At 37.1% G+C, this 22,319-nt stretch overlaps 1 protein-coding gene across 1 annotated transcript in view; it reads right to left on the bottom strand.

The window, feature by feature from the left end:
- LOC146676615 (protein NLRC3-like) overlaps window positions 1-22,319 on the bottom strand; it is an 88,885-nt gene that overhangs the window by 15,993 nt on the left and 50,573 nt on the right. The gene's annotated exons all lie outside the window — the stretch shown is intronic.

Here is a 22,319-nt window from a genome sequence, read left to right as displayed (position 1 = left end):
GGTAATATCCCTATTTTGATTTATGATTTTCTGGAGTTAAATGTGAACCAAAGCATATTTTCAAAGGTGTTATATGCTATAAAATACTTTTAAAAATTAGGTGAGGGAAATAAAAAATCATTTTTTCTATGTTTGAGTCACAGTAACTTTGACATAGTAACATCTGCAGTAATATTTACAGCTCTGATGACATCTCACCAGTGTTAGCTTTATTTTGACACCAAGACTGTTTACACAGAGTTTGTAATTGCAGAGAAATACATTTATTTTGGTCATTTCCTTTTCAAGCAGGAAGCTCACCCTTCTTGGTATACCCTTTAGATGAATACAGAGTTTTTAATTAAATACATATTCTTTAAATAATGTTCCCTTTTATAAAAAGTAGGATAATTAAAAAAACAAAACATTTATTATAGCTCTGTCACGTAGAAAAAAACCTGTCTTTTTTCTGTGGTCTGTTATATAACATTAGGGGTGTTCGTGGCAATTAACTTTTTAATCGACTAAGCGGGTCAAGTAAGAAACACTTAAATATTAAGTTACATTTGAAAACTGTTTAAAAAAAACATATCCCCATTCCACATTCCAAAATGTCATGTGACAATCTGATTGGCTTAGGAGTGATGATGTCACAAGGATGTCACAAGGATGTCACAAGGATCCTTTGAAGTTTTTCTATAAATAGGGGTGAGAAACAGCAATTTTCAGTTCGTTTCTTCGCAGCCTTTGTGTTTGCAGCCTTCAAACGTTGACTACAGAAAAATTTGGAAACCTCTCAGAGTCATCGGATACAAACGCCAACATGTATCCAAGATTACGGCAACCGAGACAAAAAGATTTCGCCGCCTCTCCTTCCACGCGTGGCCGGCCAATTTCTCCAAATGGCCTCTTATCCATCCAAAGGGCATTACAGGAGAGTAGGAATGAAAACAACCATCTCCAGAACAAAATTCGACAAATTGAAGAAGAAAAACGTCACCTGGAGAAGAAGTGCTTACAGATGGAAGCACAAAACAAACACCTGGAAGAAACACTACAGCGCCAGCCCGACATCAACATTATTAATGAGGGCTGGGGGATCAAGTTTGCTCAAGCCAGAGAGCAGATTGTATCCCTCATCAAAGAAAACAAGAAAAAGAGCGCTGAAGTTAAAGAAATGTCCGAGCAGCTTCAAGGCAGGAAAGCGACGATTGATAAAATGGAGTGGGATCTGCAATATATGGACCAAATGAATCACCTGCTCCAAAGAAAGCTTGATGAAGCTGAAGAAAAAAATAAAGAAGTCCTCCAACAGAAGGAACAACAGGACACAAAGCAAAAAGACCTGCAGCGCGAGCTCCAAAGCATGCAGGAAAAGTACAGAATGGTGAAGGCAGAGTTGGAACAAACATTGGTCCAAAATAAAGACCTCCTTCAAGAGAAAGAGCAACAGAAAGAAAGACTGCCAGAAGAAAAGTGCATTATCAAGGACTTTGAGAGTAAAAATCAAAAGTTGCAAGGATTCTGTGATGAACTGAAGGTCAAAACAAGTGAGCTGGAGGCAGAAAAGGAAACACTAGAAAAACGATGCTCACACATGCAGAAAAAGATTGATCACATGGCCAAAAACAACTCAGAGCTCATTAAGGGGATATTGTTGGAATTCAACAACTTGAAGCGGGAAAACACAGAAATGCAGGCCCAAAAGCAAAAACAAGACAAAACGCATGAGGACCTGCAGTGTACGCTCCGCGATATCCAGAAAAGAAATGAGCAGCTAGAAGGCCTGCACAAAGAAGATCAAGTGAGAAATGCAGACCTGCAGAAGGCAAAGCTGACACAGGAGGCAACATCCAAAGACCTCAAAGAAAAGCTTGAAGAAACACAAGCAACATTAGAACAGGTGGAACAAACATGCAAGAAACTAGAGAGGCAAAACACAGAAACCATCGATGAGTTGAGAACCCTCATCCTGGACAAAAAGGCGCTCGTGGAAAAGTCCATGAAAAAGAAGAAAAGATTCTTCAGCTTTTTCCGGTAGAGGGACAATACTGCTTCTTCAACTGATGTAGCCTCGTCTTGCTCCACCTCTGTTCACCCCCCCAACCAGTCCCGGCAGTTGACTGCCCCCTCCTGAGCCTGGTTCTGCCAGAGGTTTCTGCCCGTTTAAAGGCAGTTTTTCCTCCCCACTGTCGCCTAGTGCTTGCTCAGAGGGGATTGTTGGGGTTTTCTCTCCTCTACCTTGTTTCGTTATTTACTTGTTAACTTTTTGCTCTTACCTCATTTAACCTTGTTTCGTTATTTACTTGTTAACTTTTTGCTCTTACCTCATTTAACCTTGTTTCGTTATTTACTTGTTAACTTTTTGCTCTTACTTCATTTAACCTTGTTTCGTTATTTACTTGTTAACTTTTTGCTCTTACTTCATTTAACCTTGTTTCTTTATTTACTTGTTAACTTTTTGCTCTTACCTCATTTAACCTTGTTTCTTTATTTATTTGTTAACTTTTTGCTCTTACCTCATTTAACCTTGTTTCTTTATTTACTTGTTAACTTTTTGCTCTTACTTCATTTAACCTTGTTTCTTTATTTACTTGTTAACTTTTTGCTCTTACCTCATTTAACCTTGTTTCTTTATTTACTTGTTAACTTTTTGCTCTTACTTCATTTAACCTTGTTTCGTTATTTACTTGTTAACTTTTTGCTCTTACCTCATTTAACCTTGTTTCTTTATTTACTTGTTAACTTTTTGCTCTTACCTCATTTAACCTTGTTTCTTTATTTACTTGTTAACTTTTTGCTCTTACCTCATTTAACCTTGTTTCTTTATTTACTTGTTAACTTTTTGCTCTTACTTCATTTAACCTTGTTTCGTTATTTACTTGTTAACTTTTTGCTCTTACTTCATTTAACCTTGTTTCGTTATTTACTTGTTAACTTTTTGCTCTTACCTCATTTAACCTTGTTTCTTTATTTACTTGTTAACTTTTTGCTCTTACTTCATTTAACCTTGTTTCGTTATTTACTTGTTAACTTTTTGCTCTTACTTCATTTAACCTTGTTTCGTTATTTACTTGTTAACTTTTTGCTCTTACCTCATTTAACCTTGTTTCGTTATTTACTTGTTAACTTTTTGCTCTTACTTCATTTAACCTTGTTTCGTTATTTACTTGTTAACTTTTTGTTCTTACCTCATTTAACCTTGTTTCGTTATTTACTTGTTAACTTTTTGCTCTTACCTCATTTAACCTTGTTTCGTTATTTACTTGTTAACTTTTTGCTCTTACTTCATTTAACCTTGTTTCGTTATTTACTTGTTAACTTTTTGCTCTTACCTCATTTAACCTTGTTTCTTTATTTACTTGTTAACTTTTTGCTCTTACTTCATTTAACCTTGTTTCGTTATTTACTTGTTAACTTTTTGCTCTTACTTCATTTAACCTTGTTTCGTTATTTACTTGTTAACTTTTTGCTCTTACCTCATTTAACCTTGTTTCGTTATTTACTTGTTAACTTTTTGCTCTTACTTCATTTAACCTTGTTTCGTTATTTACTTGTTAACTTTTTGTTCTTACCTCATTTAACCTTGTTTCTTTATTTACTTGTTAACTTTTTGCTCTTACTTCATTTAACCTTGTTTCGTTATTTACTTGTTAACTTTTTGCTATTACTTCATTTAACCTTGTTTCGTTATTTACTTGTTAACTTTTTGCTATTACTTCATTTAACCTTGTTTCGTTATTTACTTGTTAACTTTTTGCTATTACTTCATTTAACCTTGTTTCGTTATTTACTTGTTAACTTTTTGCTCTTACTTCATTTAACCTTGTTTCTTTATTTACTTGTTAACTTTTTGCTCTTACCTCATTTAACCTTGTTTCGTTATTTACTTGTTAACTTTTTGCTCTTACTTCATTTAACCTTGTTTCTTTATTTACTTGTTAACTTTTTGCTCTTACCTCATTTAACCTTGTTTCGTTATTTACTTGTTAACTTTTTGCTCTTACTTCATTTAACCTTGTTTCGTTATTTACTCGTTAACTTTTTGCTCTTACTTCATTTAACCTTGTTTCGTTATTTACTTGTTAACTTTTTGCTCTTACTTCATTTAACCTTGTTTCGTTATTTACTTGTTAACTTTTTGCTCTTACCTCATTTAACCTTGTTTCGTTATTTACTTGTTAACTTTTTGCTCTTACCTCATTTAACCTTGTTTCGTTATTTACTTGCTTGTTTAACTTTTTTTTCAACTTATCTAACAAAATAAAACAGTTGAATTTATCCTTTGAGTATTGTTCATCTAATCTTTACAGAGTTTTTCCAAAACACTTTCAAACATTCAGATCTGTCTTTCATTTTCTTCTTGAAACCTCATGAACGGTGAACTAAAAACTCTGGAACATGGTTTGAAACACTGAAATTGTTTCAGCTGAAACTGGCAAAGTCATACGTGCGTGTGTGTGTGTCACAGGTGATATGGTGTCATTAGTCCGGTCATCATGTTTAGGCTCATTCACTCCAGAATTATTTAGGCCAAATCTTTAAAACAGTGTCACTGCACACACATTTCAATCACACAAATGCAGGATTAATTCTTTGCAGTATTTTATCTGATTTATTATGAGAATGTCACGCCTGATCATTTGCACCCACAACATCAAAAATGGGGGCAAAAGAGAGGAGACCACGTTTAATCGATTATAACACGAGGTCAGAAATATAAGTGCTGACATGAGTAGTGTCCACAGAAACCTCTGAATCTCAGCTAAAAACTCATGTAAACCATGTCTACAAACACCAAACAAAGCAAAGACACCAGACAGTTAAAAGAGCAGTTACTGCACCATGAATCTGTGGACAGGTAATATCCCTATTTTGATTTATGATTTTCTGGAGTTAAATGTGAACCAAAGCATATTTTCAAAGGTGTTATATGCTATAAAATACTTTTAAAAATTAGGTGAGGGAAATAAAAAATCATTTTTTCTATGTTTGAGTCACAGTAACTTTGACATAGTAACATCTGCAGTAATATTTACAGCTCTGATGACATCTCACCAGTGTTAGCTTTATTTTGACACCAAGACTGTTTACACAGAGTTTGTAATTGCAGAGAAATACATTTATTTTGGTCATTTCCTTTTCAAGCAGGAAGCTCACCCTTCTTGGTATACCCTTTAGATGAATACAGAGTTTTTAATTAAATACATATTCTTTAAATAATGTTCCCTTTTAGAAAAAGTAGGATAATTAAAAAAACAAAACATTTATTATAGCTCTGTCACGTAGAAAAAAACCTGTCTTTTTTCTGTGGTCTGTTATATAACATTAGGGGTGTTCGTGGCAATTAACTTTTTAATCGACTAAGCGGGTCAAGTAAGAAACACTTAAATATTAAGTTACATTTGAAAACTGTTTAAAAAAAACATATCCCCATTCCACATTCCAAAATGTCATGTGACAATCTGATTGGCTTAGGAGTGATGATGTCACAAGGATGTCACAAGGATGTCACAAGGATGTCACAAGGATCCTTTGAAGTTTTTCTATAAATAGGGGTGAGAAACAGCAATTTTCAGTTCGTTTCTTCGCAGCCTTTGTGTTTGCAGCCTTCAAACGTTGACTACAGAAAAATTTGGAAACCTCTCAGAGTCATCGGATACAAACGCCAACATGTATCCAAGATTACGGCAACCGAGACAAAAAGATTTCGCCGCCTCTCCTTCCACGCGTGGCCGGCCAATTTCTCCAAATGGCCTCTTATCCATCCAAAGGGCATTACAGGAGAGTAGGAATGAAAACAACCATCTCCAGAACAAAATTCGACAAATTGAAGAAGAAAAACGTCACCTGGAGAAGAAGTGCTTACAGATGGAAGCACAAAACAAACACCTGGAAGAAACACTACAGCGCCAGCCCGACATCAACATTATTAATGAGGGCTGGGGGATCAAGTTTGCTCAAGCCAGAGAGCAGATTGTATCCCTCATCAAAGAAAACAAGAAAAAGAGCGCTGAAGTTAAAGAAATGTCCGAGCAGCTTCAAGGCAGGAAAGCGACGATTGATAAAATGGAGTGGGATCTGCAATACATGGACCAAATGAATCACCTGCTCCAAAGAAAGCTTGATGAAGCTGAAGAAAAAAATAAAGAAGTCCTCCAACAGAAGGAACAACAGGACACAAAGCAAAAAGACCTGCAGCGCGAGCTCCAAGGCATGCAGGAAAAGTACAGAATGGTGAAGGCAGAGTTGGAACAAACATTGGTCCAAAATAAAGACCTCCTTCAAGAGAAAGAGCAACAGAAAGAAAGACTGCCAGAAGAAAAGTGCATTATCAAGGACTTTGAGAGTAAAAATCAAAAGTTGCAAGGATTCTGTGATGAACTGAAGGTCAAAACAAGTGAGCTGGAGGGAGAAAAGGAAACACTAGAAAAACGATGCTCACACATGCAGAAAAAGATTGATCACATGGCCAAAAACAACTCAGAGCTCATTAAGGGGATATTGTTGGAATTCAACAACTTGAAGCGGGAAAACACAGAAATGCAGGCCCAAAAGCAAAAACAAGACAAAACGCATGAGGACCTGCAGTGTACGCTCCGCGATATCCAGAAAAGAAATGAGCAGCTAGAAGGCCTGCACAAAGAAGATCAAGTGAGAAATGCAGACCTGCAGAAGGCAAAGCTGACACAGGAGGCAACATCCAAAGACCTCAAAGAAAAGCTTGAAGAAACACAAGCAACATTAGAACAGGTGGAACAAACATGCAAGAAACTAGAGAGGCAAAACACAGAAACCATCGATGAGTTGAGAACCCTCATCCTGGACAAAAAGGCGCTCGTGGAAAAGTCCATGAAAAAGAAGAAAAGATTCTTCAGCTTTTTCCGGTAGAGGGACAATACTGCTTCTTCAACTGATGTAGCCTCGTCTTGCTCCACCTCTGTTCACCCCCCCAACCAGTCCCGGCAGTTGACTGCCCCCTCCTGAGCCTGGTTCTGCCGGAGGTTTCTGCCCGTTTAAAGGCAGTTTTTCCTCCCCACTGTCGCCTAGTGCTTGCTCAGAGGGGATTGTTGGGGTTTTCTCTCCTCTACCTTGTTTCGTTATTTACTTGTTAACTTTTTGCTCTTACCTCATTTAACCTTGTTTCGTTATTTACTTGTTAACTTTTTGCTCTTACTTCATTTAACCTTGTTTCGTTATTTACTTGTTAACTTTTTGCTCTTACCTCATTTAACCTTGTTTCGTTATTTACTTGTTAACTTTTTGCTCTTACCTCATTTAACCTTGTTTCGTTATTTACTTGTTAACTTTTTGCTCTTACTTCATTTAACCTTGTTTCGTTATTTACTTGCTTGTTTAACTTTTTTTTCAACTTATCTAACAAAATAAAACAGTTGAATTTATCCTTTGAGTATTGTTCATCTAATCTTTACAGAGTTTTTCCAAAACACTTTCAAACATTCAGATCTGTCTTTCATTTTCTTCTTGAAACCTCATGAACGGTGAACTAAAAACTCTGGAACATGGTTTGAAACACTGAAATTGTTTCAGCTGAAACTGGCAAAGTCATACGTGCGTGTGTGAGTGTCACAGGTGATATGGTGTCATTAGTCCGGTCATCATGTTTAGGCTCATTCACTCCAGAATTATTTAGGCCAAATCTTTAAAACAGTGTCACTGCACACACATTTCAATCACACAAATGCAGGATTAATTCTTTGCAGTATTTTATCTGATTTATTATGAGAATGTCACGCCTGATCATTTGCACCCACAACATCAAAAATGGGGGCAAAAGAGAGGAGACCACGTTTAATCGATTATAACACGAGGTCAGAAATATAAGTGCTGACATGAGTAGTGTCCACAGAAACCTCTGAATCTCAGCTAAAAACTCATGTAAACCATGTCTACAAACACCAAACAAAGCAAAGACACCAGACAGTTAAAAGAGCAGTTACTGCACCATGAATCTGTGGACAGGTAATATCCCTATTTTGATTTATGATTTTCTGGAGTTAAATGTGAACCAAAGCATATTTTCAAAGGTGTTATATGCTATAAAATACTTTTAAAAATTAGGTGAGGGAAATAAAAAATCATTTTTTCTATGTTTGAGTCACAGTAACTTTGACATAGTAACATCTGCAGTAATATTTACAGCTCTGATGACATCTCACCAGTGTTAGCTTTATTTTGACACCAAGACTGTTTACACAGAGTTTGTAATTGCAGAGAAATACATTTATTTTGGTCATTTCCTTTTCAAGCAGGAAGCTCACCCTTCTTGGTATACCCTTTAGATGAATACAGAGTTTTTAATTAAATACATATTCTTTAAATAATGTTCCCTTTTATAAAAAGTAGGATAATTAAAAAAACAAAACATTTATTATAGCTCTGTCACGTAGAAAAAAACCTGTCTTTTTTCTGTGGTCTGTTATATAACATTAGGGGTGTTCGTGGCAATTAACTTTTTAATCGACTAAGCGGGTCAAGTAAGAAACACTTAAATATTAAGTTACATTTGAAAACTGTTTAAAAAAAAACATATCCCCATTCCACATTCCAAAATGTCATGTGACAATCTGATTGGCTTAGGAGTGATGATGTCACAAGGATGTCACAAGGATGTCACAAGGATGTCACAAGGATCCTTTGAAGTTTTTCTATAAATAGGGGTGAGAAACAGCAATTTTCAGTTCGTTTCTTCGCAGCCTTTGTGTTTGCAGCCTTCAAACGTTGACTACAGAAAAATTTGGAAACCTCTCAGAGTCATCGGATACAAACGCCAACATGTATCCAAGATTACGGCAACCGAGACAAAAAGATTTCGCCGCCTCTCCTTCCACGCGTGGCCGGCCAATTTCTCCAAATGGCCTCTTATCCATCCAAAGGGCATTACAGGAGAGTAGGAATGAAAACAACCATCTCCAGAACAAAATTCGACAAATTGAAGAAGAAAAACGTCACCTGGAGAAGAAGTGCTTACAGATGGAAGCACAAAACAAACACCTGGAAGAAACACTACAGCGCCAGCCCGACATCAACATTATTAATGAGGGCTGGGGGATCAAGTTTGCTCAAGCCAGAGAGCAGATTGTATCCCTCATCAAAGAAAAGAAGAAAAAGAGCGCTGAAGTTAAAGAAATGTCCGAGCAGCTTCAAGGCAGGAAAGCGACGATTGATAAAATGGAGTGGGATCTGCAATACATGGACCAAATGAATCACCTGCTCCAAAGAAAGCTTGATGAAGCTGAAGAAAAAAATAAAGAAGTCCTCCAACAGAAGGAACAACAGGACACAAAGCAAAAAGACCTGCAGCGCGAGCTCCAAGGCATGCAGGAAAAGTACAGAATGGTGAAGGCAGAGTTGGAACAAACATTGGTCCAAAATAAAGACCTCCTTCAAGAGAAAGAGCAACAGAAAGAAAGACTGCCAGAAGAAAAGTGCATTATCAAGGACTTTGAGAGTAAAAATCAAAAGTTGCAAGGATTCTGTGATGAACTGAAGGTCAAAACAAGTGAGCTGGAGGGAGAAAAGGAAACACTAGAAAAACGATGCTCACACATGCAGAAAAAGATTGATCACATGGCCAAAAACAACTCAGAGCTCATTAAGGGGATATTGTTGGAATTCAACAACTTGAAGCGGGAAAACACAGAAATGCAGGCCCAAAAGCAAAAACAAGACAAAACGCATGAGGACCTGCAGTGTACGCTCCGCGATATCCAGAAAAGAAATGAGCAGCTAGAAGGCCTGCACAAAGAAGATCAAGTGAGAAATGCAGACCTGCAGAAGGCAAAGCTGACACAGGAGGCAACATCCAAAGACCTCAAAGAAAAGCTTGAAGAAACACAAGCAACATTAGAACAGGTGGAACAAACATGCAAGAAACTAGAGAGGCAAAACACAGAAACCATCGATGAGTTGAGAACCCTCATCCTGGACAAAAAGGCGCTCGTGGAAAAGTCCATGAAAAAGAAGAAAAGATTCTTCAGCTTTTTCCGGTAGAGGGACAATACTGCTTCTTCAACTGATGTAGCCTCGTCTTGCTCCACCTCTGTTCACCCCCCCAACCAGTCCCGGCAGTTGACTGCCCCCTCCTGAGCCTGGTTCTGCCGGAGGTTTCTGCCCGTTTAAAGGCAGTTTTTCCTCCCCACTGTCGCCTAGTGCTTGCTCAGAGGGGATTGTTGGGGTTTTCTCTCCTCTACCTTGTTTCGTTATTTACTTGTTAACTTTTTGCTCTTACCTCATTTAACCTTGTTTCTTTATTTGCTTGTTAACTTTTTGCTCTTACCTCATTTAACCTTGTTTCTTTATTTACTTGTTAACTTTTTGCTCTTACCTCATTTAACCTTGTTTCGTTATTTACTTGTTAACTTTTTGCTCTTACTTCATTTAACCTTGTTTCGTTATTTACTTGTTAACTTTTTGCTCTTACCTCATTTAACCTTGTTTCGTTATTTACTTGTTAACTTTTTGCTCTTACCTCATTTAACCTTGTTTCGTTATTTACTTGTTAACTTTTTGCTCTTACTTCATTTAACCTTGTTTCGTTATTTACTTGTTAACTTTTTGCTCTTACCTCATTTAACCTTGTTTCGTTATTTACTTGTTAACTTTTTGCTCTTACTTCATTTAACCTTGTTTCGTTATTTACTTGCTTGTTTAACTTTTTTTTCAACTTATCTAACAAAATAAAACAGTTGAATTTATCCTTTGAGTATTGTTCATCTAATCTTTACAGAGTTTTTCCAAAACACTTTCAAACATTCAGATCTGTCTTTCATTTTCTTCTTGAAACCTCATGAACGGTGAACTAAAAACTCTGGAACATGGTTTGAAACACTGAAATTGTTTCAGCTGAAACTGGCAAAGTCATACGTGCGTGTGTGAGTGTCACAGGTGATATGGTGTCATTAGTCTGGTCATCATGTTTAGGCTCATTCACTCCAGAATTATTTAGGCCAAATCTTTAAAACAGTGTCACTGCACACACATTTCAATCACACAAATGCAGGATTAATTCTTTGCAGTATTTTATCTGATTTATTATGAGAATGTCACGCCTGATCATTTGCACCCACAACATCAAAAATGGGGGCAAAAGAGAGGAGACCACGTTTAATCGATTATAACACGAGGTCAGAAATATAAGTGCTGACATGAGTAGTGTCCACAGAAACCTCTGAATCTCAGCTAAAAACTCATGTAAACCATGTCTACAAACACCAAACAAAGCAAAGACACCAGACAGTTAAAAGAGCAGTTACTGCACCATGAATCTGTGGACAGGTAATATCCCTATTTTGATTTATGATTTTCTGGAGTTAAATGTGAACCAAAGCATATTTTCAAAGGTGTTATATGCTATAAAATACTTTTAAAAATTAGGTGAGGGAAATAAAAAATCATTTTTTCTATGTTTGAGTCACAGTAACTTTGACATAGTAACATCTGCAGTAATATTTACAGCTCTGATGACATCTCACCAGTGTTAGCTTTATTTTGACACCAAGACTGTTTACACAGAGTTTGTAATTGCAGAGAAATACATTTATTTTGGTCATTTCCTTTTCAAGCAGGAAGCTCACCCTTCTTGGTATACCCTTTAGATGAATACAGAGTTTTTAATTAAATACATATTCTTTAAATAATGTTCCCTTTTAGAAAAAGTAGGATAATTAAAAAAACAAAACATTTATTATAGCTCTGTCACGTAGAAAAAAACCTGTCTTTTTTCTGTGGTCTGTTATATAACATTAGGGGTGTTCGTGGCAATTAACTTTTTAATCGACTAAGCGGGTCAAGTAAGAAACACTTAAATATTAAGTTACATTTGAAAACTGTTTAAAAAAAAAACATATCCCCATTCCACATTCCAAAATGTCATGTGACAATCTGATTGGCTTAGGAGTGATGATGTCACAAGGATGTCACAAGGATGTCACAAGGATCCTTTGAAGTTTTTCTATAAATAGGGGTGAGAAACAGCAATTTTCAGTTCGTTTCTTCGCAGCCTTTGTGTTTGCAGCCTTCAAACGTTGACTACAGAAAAATTTGGAAACCTCTCAGAGTCATCGGATACAAACGCCAACATGTATCCAAGATTACGGCAACCGAGACAAAAAGATTTCGCCGCCTCTCCTTCCACGCGTGGCCGGCCAATTTCTCCAAATGGCCTCTTATCCATCCAAAGGGCATTACAGGAGAGTAGGAATGAAAACAACCATCTCCAGAACAAAATTCGACAAATTGAAGAAGAAAAACGTCACCTGGAGAAGAAGTGCTTACAGATGGAAGCACAAAACAAACACCTGGAAGAAACACTACAGCGCCAGCCCGACATCAACATTATTAATGAGGGCTGGGGGATCAAGTTTGCTCAAGCCAGAGAGCAGATTGTATCCCTCATCAAAGAAAAGAAGAAAAAGAGCGCTGAAGTTAAAGAAATGTCCGAGCAGCTTCAAGGCAGGAAAGCGACGATTGATAAAATGGAGTGGGATCTGCAATACATGGACCAAATGAATCACCTGCTCCAAAGAAAGCTTGATGAAGCTGAAGAAAAAAATAAAGAAGTCCTCCAACAGAAGGAACAACAGGACACAAAGCAAAAAGACCTGCAGCGCGAGCTCCAAGGCATGCAGGAAAAGTACAGAATGGTGAAGGCAGAGTTGGAACAAACATTGGTCCAAAATAAAGACCTCCTTCAAGAGAAAGAGCAACAGAAAGAAAGACTGCCAGAAGAAAAGTGCATTATCAAGGACTTTGAGAGTAAAAATCAAAAGTTGCAAGGATTCTGTGATGAACTGAAGGTCAAAACAAGTGAGCTGGAGGGAGAAAAGGAAACACTAGAAAAACGATGCTCACACATGCAGAAAAAGATTGATCACATGGCCAAAAACAACTCAGAGCTCATTAAGGGGATATTGTTGGAATTCAACAACTTGAAGCGGGAAAACACAGAAATGCAGGCCCAAAAGCAAAAACAAGACAAAACGCATGAGGACCTGCAGTGTACGCTCCGCGATATCCAGAAAAGAAATGAGCAGCTAGAAGGCCTGCACAAAGAAGATCAAGTGAGAAATGCAGACCTGCAGAAGGCAAAGCTGACACAGGAGGCAACATCCAAAGACCTCAAAGAAAAGCTTGAAGAAACACAAGCAACATTAGAACAGGTGGAACAAACATGCAAGAAACTAGAGAGGCAAAACACAGAAACCATCGATGAGTTGAGAACCCTCATCCTGGACAAAAAGGCGCTCGTGGAAAAGTCCATGAAAAAGAAGAAAAGATTCTTCAGCTTTTTCCGGTAGAGGGACAATACTGCTTCTTCAACTGATGTAGCCTCGTCTTGCTCCACCTCTGTTCACCCCCCCAACCAGTCCCGGCAGTTGACTGCCCCCTCCTGAGCCTGGTTCTGCCGGAGGTTTCTGCCCGTTTAAAGGCAGTTTTTCCTCCCCACTGTCGCCTAGTGCTTGCTCAGAGGGGATTGTTGGGGTTTTCTCTCCTCTACCTTGTTTCGTTATTTACTTGTTAACTTTTTGTTCTTACCTCATTTAACCTTGTTTCGTTATTTACTTGTTAACTTTTTGCTCTTACCTCATTTAACCTTGTTTCGTTATTTACTTGTTAACTTTTTGCTCTTACCTCATTTAACCTTGTTTCGTTATTTACTTGTTAACTTTTTGCTCTTACTTCGTTTAACCTTGTTTCGTTATTTACTTGTTAACTTTTTGCTCTTACTTCGTTTAACCTTGTTTCGTTATTTACTTGTTAACTTTTTGCTCTTACTTCGTTTAACCTTGTTTCGTTATTTACTTGTTAACTTTTTGCTCTTACCTCATTTAACCTTGTTTCGTTATTTACTTGTTAACTTTTTGCTCTTACCTCATTTAACCTTGTTTCGTTATTTACTTGTTAACTTTTTGCTCTTACTTCGTTTAACCTTGTTTCGTTATTTACTTGTTAACTTTTTGCTCTTACTTCATTTAACCTTGTTTCGTTATTTACTTGTTAACTTTTTGCTCTTACTTCGTTTAACCTTGTTTCGTTATTTACTTGTTAACTTTTTGCTCTTACCTCATTTAACCTTGTTTCGTTATTTACTTGTTAACTTTTTGCTCTTACTTCATTTAACCTTGTTTCGTTATTTACTTGCTTGTTTAACTTTTTTTTCAACTTATCTAACAAAATAAAACAGTTGAATTTATCCTTTGAGTATTGTTCATCTAATCTTTACAGAGTTTTTCCAAAACACTTTCAAACATTCAGATCTGTCTTTCATTTTCTTCTTGAAACCTCATGAACGGTGAACTAAAAACTCTGGAACATGGTTTGAAACACTGAAATTGTTTCAGCTGAAACTGGCAAAGTCATACGTGCGTGTGTGAGTGTCACAGGTGATATGGTGTCATTAGTCCGGTCATCATGTTTAGGCTCATTCACTCCAGAATTATTTAGGCCAAATCTTTAAAACAGTGTCACTGCACACACATTTCAATCACACAAATGCAGGATTAATTCTTTGCAGTATTTTATCTGATTTATTATGAGAATGTCACGCCTGATCATTTGCACCCACAACATCAAAAATGGGGGCAAAAGAGAGGAGACCACGTTTAATCGATTATAACACGAGGTCAGAAATATAAGTGCTGACATGAGTAGTGTCCACAGAAACCTCTGAATCTCAGCTAAAAACTCATGTAAACCATGTCTACAAACACCAAACAAAGCAAAGACACCAGACAGTTAAAAGAGCAGTTACTGCACCATGAATCTGTGGACAGGTAATATCCCTATTTTGATTTATGATTTTCTGGAGTTAAATGTGAACCAAAGCATATTTTCAAACGTGTTATATGCTATAAAATACTTTTAAAAATTAGGTGAGGGAAATAAAAAATCATTTTTTCTATGTTTGAGTCACAGTAACTTTGACATAGTAACATCTGCAGTAATATTTACAGCTCTGATGACATCTCACCAGTGTTAGCTTTATTTTGACACCAAGACTGTTTACACAGAGTTTGTAATTGCAGAGAAATACATTTATTTTGGTCATTTCCTTTTCAAGCAGGAAGCTCACCCTTCTTGGTATACCCTTTAGATGAATACAGAGTTTTTAATTAAATACATATTCTTTAAATAATGTTCCCTTTTAGAAAAAGTAGGATAATTAAAAAAACAAAACATTTATTATAGCTCTGTCACGTAGAAAAAAACCTGTCTTTTTTCTGTGGTCTGTTATATAACATTAGGGGTGTTCGTGGCAATTAACTTTTTAATCGACTAAGCGGGTCAAGTAAGAAACACTTAAATATTAAGTTACATTTGAAAACTGTTTAAAAAAAAACATATCCCCATTCCACATTCCAAAATGTCATGTGACAATCTGATTGGCTTAGGAGTGATGATGTCACAAGGATGTCACAAGGATGTCACAAGGATCCTTTGAAGTTTTTCTATAAATAGGGGTGAGAAACAGCAATTTTCAGTTCGTTTCTTCGCAGCCTTTGTGTTTGCAGCCTTCAAACGTTGACTACAGAAAAATTTGGAAACCTCTCAGAGTCATCGGATACAAACGCCAACATGTATCCAAGATTACGGCAACCGAGACAAAAAGATTTCGCCGCCTCTCCTTCCACGCGTGGCCGGCCAATTTCTCCAAATGGCCTCTTATCTATCCAAAGGGCATTACAGGAGAGTAGGAATGAAAACAACCATCTCCAGAACAAAATTCGACAAATTGAAGAAGAAAAACGTCACCTGGAGAAGAAGTGCTTACAGATGGAAGCACAAAACAAACACCTGGAAGAAACACTACAGCGCCAGCCCGACATCAACATTATTAATGAGGGCTGGGGGATCAAGTTTGCTCAAGCCAGAGAGCAGATTGTATCCCTCATCAAAGAAAAGAAGAAAAAGAGCGCTGAAGTTAAAGAAATGTCCGAGCAGCTTCAAGGCAGGAAAGCGACGATTGATAAAATGGAGTGGGATCTGCAATACATGGACCAAATGAATCACCTGCTCCAAAGAAAGCTTGATGAAGCTGAAGAAAAAAATAAAGAAGTCCTCCAACAGAAGGAACAACAGGACACAAAGCAAAAAGACCTGCAGCGCGAGCTCCAAGGCATGCAGGAAAAGTACAGAATGGTGAAGGCAGAGTTGGAACAAACATTGGTCCAAAATAAAGACCTCCTTCAAGAGAAAGAGCAACAGAAAGAAAGACTGCCAGAAGAAAAGTGCATTATCAAGGACTTTGAGAGTAAAAATCAAAAGTTGCAAGGATTCTGTGATGAACTGAAGGTCAAAACAAGTGAGCTGGAGGCAGAAAAGGAAACACTAGAAAAACGATGCTCACACATGCAGAAAAAGATTGATCACATGGCCAAAAACAACTCAGAGCTCATTAAGGGGATATTGTTGGAATTCAACAACTTGAAGCGGGAAAACACAGAAATGCAGGCCCAAAAGCAAAAACAAGACAAAACGCATGAGGACCTGCAGTGTACGCTCCGCGATATCCAGAAAAGAAATGAGCAGCTAGAAGGCCTGCACAAAGAAGATCAAGTGAGAAATGCAGACCTGCAGAAGGCAAAGCTGACACAGGAGGCAACATCCAAAGACCTCAAAGAAAAGCTTGAAGAAACACAAGCAACATTAGAACAGGTGGAACAAACATGCAAGAAACTAGAGAGGCAAAACACAGAAACCATCGATGAGTTGAGAACCCTCATCCTGGACAAAAAGGCGCTCGTGGAAAAGTCCATGAAAAAGAAGAAAAGATTCTTCAGCTTTTTCCGGTAGAGGGACAATACTGCTTCTTCAACTGATGTAGCCTCGTCTTGCTCCACCTCTGTTCACCCCCCCAACCAGTCCCGGCAGTTGACTGCCCCCTCCTGAGCCTGGTTCTGCCGGAGGTTTCTGCCCGTTTAAAGGCAGTTTTTCCTCCCCACTGTCGCCTAGTGCTTGCTCAGAGGGGATTGTTGGGGTTTTCTCTCCTCTACCTTGTTTCGTTATTTACTTGTTAACTTTTTGCTCTTACCTCATTTAACCTTGTTTCGTTATTTACTTGTTAACTTTTTGCTCTTACTTCATTTAACCTTGTTTCGTTATTTACTTGTTAACTTTTTGCTCTTACCTCATTTAACCTTGTTTCGTTATTTACTTGTTAACTTTTTGCTCTTACCTCATTTAACCTTGTTTCGTTATTTACTTGTTAACTTTTTGCTCTTACTTCATTTAACCTTGTTTCGTTATTTACTTGTTAACTTTTTGCTCTTACCTCATTTAACCTTGTTTCGTTATTTACTTGTTAACTTTTTGCTCTTACTTCATTTAACCTTGTTTCGTTATTTACTTGTTAACTTTTTGCTCTTACCTCATTTAACCTTGTTTCGTTATTTACTTGTTAACTTTTTGCTCTTACTTCATTTAACCTTGTTTCGTTATTTACTTGTTAACTTTTTGCTCTTACCTCATTTAACCTTGTTTCTTTATTTACTTGTTAACTTTTTGCTCTTACCTCATTTAACCTTGTTTCGTTATTTACTTGTTAACTTTTTGCTCTTACTTCATTTAACCTTGTTTCGTTATTTACTTGCTTGTTTAACTTTTTTTTCAACTTATCTAACAAAATAAAACAGTTGAATTTATCCTTTGAGTATTGTTCATCTAATCTTTACAGAGTTTTTCCAAAACACTTTCAAACATTCAGATCTGTCTTTCATTTTCTTCTTGAAACCTCATGAACGGTGAACTAAAAACTCTGGAACATGGTTTGAAACACTGAAATTGTTTCAGCTGAAACTGGCAAAGTCATACGTGCGTGTGTGAGTGTCACAGGTGATATGGTGTCATTAGTCCGGTCATCATGTTTAGGCTCATTCACTCCAGAATTATTTAGGCCAAATCTTTAAAACAGTGTCACTGCACACACATTTCAATCACACAAATGCAGGATTAATTCTTTGCAGTATTTTATCTGATTTATTATGAGAATGTCACGCCTGATCATTTGCACCCACAACATCAAAAATGGGGGCAAAAGAGAGGAGACCACGTTTAATCGATTATAACACGAGGTCAGAAATATAAGTGCTGACATGAGTAGTGTCCACAGAAACCTCTGAATCTCAGCTAAAAACTCATGTAAACCATGTCTACAAACACCAAACAAAGCAAAGACACCAGACAGTTAAAAGAGCAGTTACTGCACCATGAATCTGTGGACAGGTAATATCCCTATTTTGATTTATGATTTTCTGGAGTTAAATGTGAACCAAAGCATATTTTCAAAGGTGTTATATGCTATAAAATACTTTTAAAAATTAGGTGAGGGAAATAAAAAATCATTTTTTCTATGTTTGAGTCACAGTAACTTTGACATAGTAACATCTGCAGTAATATTTACAGCTCTGATGACATCTCACCAGTGTTAGCTTTATTTTGACACCAAGACTGTTTACACAGAGTTTGTAATTGCAGAGAAATACATTTATTTTGGTCATTTCCTTTTCAAGCAGGAAGCTCACCCTTCTTGGTATACCCTTTAGATGAATACAGAGTTTTTAATTAAATACATATTCTTTAAATAATGTTCCCTTTTAGAAAAAGTAGGATAATTAAAAAAACAAAACATTTATTATAGCTCTGTCACGTAGAAAAAAACCTGTCTTTTTTCTGTGGTCTGTTATATAACATTAGGGGTGTTCGTGGCAATTAACTTTTTAATCGACTAAGCGGGTCAAGTAAGAAACACTTAAATATTAAGTTACATTTGAAAACTGTTTAAAAAAAAACATATCCCCATTCCACATTCCAAAATGTCATGTGACAATCTGATTGGCTTAGGAGTGATGATGTCACAAGGATGTCACAAGGATGTCACAAGGATCCTTTGAAGTTTTTCTATAAATAGGGGTGAGAAACAGCAATTTTCAGTTCGTTTCTTCGCAGCCTTTGTGTTTGCAGCCTTCAAACGTTGACTACAGAAAAATTTGGAAACCTCTCAGAGTCATCGGATACAAACGCCAACATGTATCCAAGATTACGGCAACCGAGACAAAAAGATTTCGCCGCCTCTCCTTCCACGCGTGGCCGGCCAATTTCTCCAAATGGCCTCTTATCCATCCAAAGGGCATTACAGGAGAGTAGGAATGAAAACAACCATCTCCAGAACAAAATTCGACAAATTGAAGAAGAAAAACGTCACCTGGAGAAGAAGTGCTTACAGATGGAAGCACAAAACAAACACCTGGAAGAAACACTACAGCGCCAGCCCGACATCAACATTATTAATGAGGGCTGGGGGATCAAGTTTGCTCAAGCCAGAGAGCAGATTGTATCCCTCATCAAAGAAAAGAAGAAAAAGAGCGCTGAAGTTAAAGAAATGTCCGAGCAGCTTCAAGGCAGGAAAGCGACGATTGATAAAATGGAGTGGGATCTGCAATACATGGACCAAATGAATCACCTGCTCCAAAGAAAGCTTGATGAAGCTGAAGAAAAAAATAAAGAAGTCCTCCAACAGAAGGAACAACAGGACACAAAGCAAAAAGACCTGCAGCGCGAGCTCCAAGGCATGCAGGAAAAGTACAGAATGGTGAAGGCAGAGTTGGAACAAACATTGGTCCAAAATAAAGACCTCCTTCAAGAGAAAGAGCAACAGAAAGAAAGACTGCCAGAAGAAAAGTGCATTATCAAGGACTTTGAGAGTAAAAATCAAAAGTTGCAAGGATTCTGTGATGAACTGAAGGTCAAAACAAGTGAGCTGGAGGGAGAAAAGGAAACACTAGAAAAACGATGCTCACACATGCAGAAAAAGATTGATCACATGGCCAAAAACAACTCAGAGCTCATTAAGGGGATATTGTTGGAATTCAACAACTTGAAGCGGGAAAACACAGAAATGCAGGCCCAAAAGCAAAAACAAGACAAAACGCATGAGGACCTGCAGTGTACGCTCCGCGATATCCAGAAAAGAAATGAGCAGCTAGAAGGCCTGCACAAAGAAGATCAAGTGAGAAATGCAGACCTGCAGAAGGCAAAGCTGACACAGGAGGCAACATCCAAAGACCTCAAAGAAAAGCTTGAAGAAACACAAGCAACATTAGAACAGGTGGAACAAACATGCAAGAAACTAGAGAGGCAAAACACAGAAACCATCGATGAGTTGAGAACCCTCATCCTGGACAAAAAGGCGCTCGTGGAAAAGTCCATGAAAAAGAAGAAAAGATTCTTCAGCTTTTTCCGGTAGAGGGACAATACTGCTTCTTCAACTGATGTAGCCTCGTCTTGCTCCACCTCTGTTCACCCCCCCAACCAGTCCCGGCAGTTGACTGCCCCCTCCTGAGCCTGGTTCTGCCGGAGGTTTCTGCCCGTTTAAAGGCAGTTTTTCCTCCCCACTGTCGCCTAGTGCTTGCTCAGAGGGGATTGTTGGGGTTTTCTCTCCTCTGCCTTGTTTCGTTATTTACTTGTTAACTTTTTGCTCTTACCTCATTTAACCTTGTTTCGTTATTTACTTGTTAACTTTTTGCTCTTACCTCATTTAACCTTGTTTCGTTATTTACTTGTTAACTTTTTACTCTTACCTCATTTAACCTTGTTTCGTTATTTACTTGTTAACTTTTTGCTCTTACTTCATTTAACCTTGTTTCTTTATTTACTTGTTAACTTTTTGCTCTTACTTCATTTAACCTTGTTTCGTTATTTACTTGTTAACTTTTTGCTCTTACCTCATTTAACCTTGTTTCGTTATTTACTTGTTAACTTTTTGCTCTTACTTCATTTAACCTTGTTTCGTTATTTACTTGTTAACTTTTTGCTCTTACCTCATTTAACCTTGTTTCTTTATTTACTTGTTAACTTTTTGCTCTTACCTCATTTAACCTTGTTTCGTTATTTACTTGTTAACTTTTTGCTCTTACCTCATTTAACCTTGTTTCGTTATTTACTTGTTAACTTTTTGCTCTTACCTCATTTAACCTTGTTTCGTTATTTACTTGTTAACTTTTTGCTCTTACTTCATTTAACCTTGTTTCGTTATTTACTTGCTTGTTTAACTTTTTTTCAACTTATCTAACAAAATAAAACAGTTGAATTTATCCTTTGAGTATTGTTCATCTAATCTTTACAGAGTTTTTCCAAAACACTTTCAAACATTCAGATCTGTCTTTCATTTTCTTCTTGAAACCTCATGAACGGTGAACTAAAAACTCTGGAACATGGTTTGAAACACTGAAATTGTTTCAGCTGAAACTGGCAAAGTCATACGTGCGTGTGTGAGTGTCACAGGTGATATGGTGTCATTAGTCCGGTCATCATGTTTAGGCTCATTCACTCCAGAATTATTTAGGCCAAATCTTTAAACAGTGTCACTGCACACACATTTCAATCACACAAATGCAGGATTAATTCTTTGCAGTATTTTATCTGATTTATTATGAGAATGTCACGCCTGATCATTTGCACCCACAACATCAAAAATGGGGGCAAAAGAGAGGAGACCACGTTTAATCGATTATAACACGAGGTCAGAAATATAAGTGCTGACATGAGTAGTGTCCACAGAAACCTCTGAATCTCAGCTAAAAACTCATGTAAACCATGTCTACAAACACCAAACAAAGCAAAGACACCAGACAGTTAAAAGAGCAGTTACTGCACCATGAATCTGTGGACAGGTAATATCCCTATTTTGATTTATGATTTTCTGGAGTTAAATGGGAACCAAAGCATATTTTCAAACGTGTTATATGCTATAAAATACTTTTAAATATTAGGTGAGGGAAATAAAAAATCTATTTTTCTATGTTTGAGTCACAGTAACTTTTAAAGTGTTTGTGCTAATAACATCATGTACAGTAAGACAGGCATGGAGAACAGCACTGACTGGGAGAGCCTTTGAACAGATGACATTCAGTTCAATTCAACATATAAGACTTTAAGAATGAACAAGCATCTAAGTAAAATCTATTTATTTAGTCTATCATCTGTGATATTATTATGTATAATTATAATGTATTGTTCACCTCTCTTAAATAAACAGGCAGCCTTAATGTATGAAATATTCATTCATTAAAACACTAAAATTTGTCTGTTGTCTCAGTGGCTGATAGTGCCCACAGGCATCAATAGCTTGAAATAGCTTGAAGCTATTTATAATTTTTATGTTTAATGGGTGGGTGCTCACGATAAACAGATTTTGAATGAAAGCCCGGGAACTTCAGTACCACAAAAAGTGGCTATTCTCTGTGCCCATATGGATCAGTCCCTCTTATTACCATTATTCCCTTAAGCCTCAAGTTGGCTAGTTAAGTATCAGACTAACGTTT

This window comes from Rhamphochromis longiceps, linkage group LG3, assembly GCF_057381845.1.
Source record: "Rhamphochromis longiceps isolate RC_006_pf linkage group LG3, R_longiceps_female_GT1.1, whole genome shotgun sequence".
In the NCBI taxonomy this organism is placed as follows: domain Eukaryota; kingdom Metazoa; phylum Chordata; class Actinopteri; order Cichliformes; family Cichlidae; genus Rhamphochromis; species Rhamphochromis longiceps.
Note: the sequence above shows the minus strand (reverse complement) of the source record. Positions and strands in the feature narration are given on the sequence as shown.